The 1,927-nt window shown below is 42.0% G+C and overlaps 1 non-coding gene across 1 annotated transcript; it reads right to left on the bottom strand.

The window, feature by feature from the left end:
• Positions 1-938: 938 nt before the first annotated feature.
• LOC148561630 (small nucleolar RNA R71) lies at positions 939-1,042 on the bottom strand. Its single transcript, XR_015886391.1, has one exon. It is a non-coding gene; the product is annotated as a small nucleolar RNA R71 (small nucleolar RNA).
• Positions 1,043-1,927: the final 885 nt, after the last annotated feature.

Raw genomic sequence — 1,927 nt, 5'->3', positions numbered from 1 at the left:
GCACTTGCCGGAAGGAATTTTGCCGATCGTGCAATTTCCTAAATCGTAGCATAACAAGTTTATGCGCATCAAGTTTATGGCGCTGTTGCCGGGGATTGGTTTTCGATTGACAATTCTCAAATTGGAAGTTAACTAGATTGAGCATTTTTCTTGCTTTGTTAATTCAGTTCAAGTTACTTGTTGAATTTTAATTTCTGCACTCTGTTACTTGTTTTCTTTCTTTATGCCTTTAAATTCAAGCAACTAACTCACTGACTCACTAACTATTTGAATTAATTCCTCAACTGCTCTAACCATACTCTTCCATTAACCAAGAGTATTTCACTTGTTTGGTGCCTGTGCTGTGTTCTTGTATGACAGGTAGGAGAGGAGAGACATCAACTCCTCTATATACCGAACCAGAGAGGACCCTTCATAGACTTAGAAGGGAAGCAAGAGGGAAGAGAGTACTGAGAGAAGAGGAATCTGAAGGAGAATCTGAGGACAATTTTGAGGAAGCTTTAGATCTCAACATGGATAGAGAAGTTCACAACCATGAGAGGGCTGATGGAAACAATGCCATTCCTGAGAGGAGGGTTCTTGGTTCATACATAAACCCAACCTCTGGGAATTGTGGTAGCAGCATTCAGAAACCACCCATTCAGGCCAACAATTTTGAACTTAAACCACAGCTAATATCACTTGTGGAGGATCATTGTTCATTTGGTGGGAGTGCTAATGAAGATCCAAACCAACATCTCACAAAATTCCTGAGAATTTGCGACACTGTGAAGTCCAATGGAGTCCAGGAAGATACCTATAAATTGCTCTTGTTCCCATTTTCACTTAGGGACAAGGCAGCTAAGTGGCTGGAATCATTCCCAAGGGGGAGCCTAACAACCTGGGATGAGGTGGAAAGCAAGTTTCTGGCACGTTTCTACCCCCCACAAAAGGTCAATAGGCTTCGATCTGAGGTTCAGACTTTTAGACAACAAGATGGTGAAACTCTCTACGAGGCATGGGAGAGATTCAAGGATTTGACAAGGAAATGCCCACCAGACATGTTCCATGACTGGGTGCAATTGCATATTTTCTATGATGGACTTTCTTATGAATCAAGGAAGGTTGTAGACCATTCATCAGGAGGTTCATTGAACAGGAAAAAGACTGTGGAAGAAGCCATTGAAGTGATTGAGACAGTGGCTGAGAATGAGTACTACTATGCTTCAGAGAGACACAACATTAAGGGAGTCATGGAGCTGAACCATGTTGATACAATTTTAGCCCAAAACAAGGTGTTTGCCAAGCAACTAGCAGAGCTCACCAGGAAATTAGAAACAAAGCAAGTGGCTGCAATACACACACAAGATCAAGAGGAAGTAAGCACTGAAGGAGGTGATTGGGAAGAGGCCAATTATGTAGGAAATCAACAAAGGCAACCATATGATCCACATTCCAACACTTACAACCCAGGCTGGAAAAACCACCCAAACTTTGGGTGGGGAAACCAGCAAAACCAACATAACAAGTCCACATACCAAAACTCCAACCAAAGATCATACCAAGCCACACAAAACACTTACTCACAACCATCATATCATGGCCAAAATAATCAACCTACCCAACCTAATCCGAACCAACAATTTCAAGATCAATTAAACAGGATAGAAGGAATGCTTGCAACCATGAGTCAAGACATAACCGAATTGAAAGCTTTTAAGGAAGAAGTAAATTCTAACCTGCAAAACCAAGGAGCTGCCATCCAGAAGCTAGAAAATCAAATTGTGTATTTGTCTAAGCAAACCCCTGGGCCAAGCGTTTCTCATGCTGCCAAGGCTATTGCAAGGGAAGAATGTAAGGCCATAACCCTCAGAAGTGGAAAGAAGCTAAAGGAGATCTCAAAGGAAACCACAGAGGATGAAGCAAAGGAAAATGTGAGAGACAAGGA

The sequence above is a fragment of the Arachis ipaensis genome, chromosome B6 (assembly GCF_059453495.1).
Source record: "Arachis ipaensis isolate K30076 ecotype BB chromosome B6, ASM5945349v1, whole genome shotgun sequence".
NCBI classification, from domain to species: domain Eukaryota; kingdom Viridiplantae; phylum Streptophyta; class Magnoliopsida; order Fabales; family Fabaceae; genus Arachis; species Arachis ipaensis.
The sequence above is the reverse complement of the archived record's forward strand: the minus strand, read 5'-3'. Positions and strand labels throughout refer to the sequence as shown.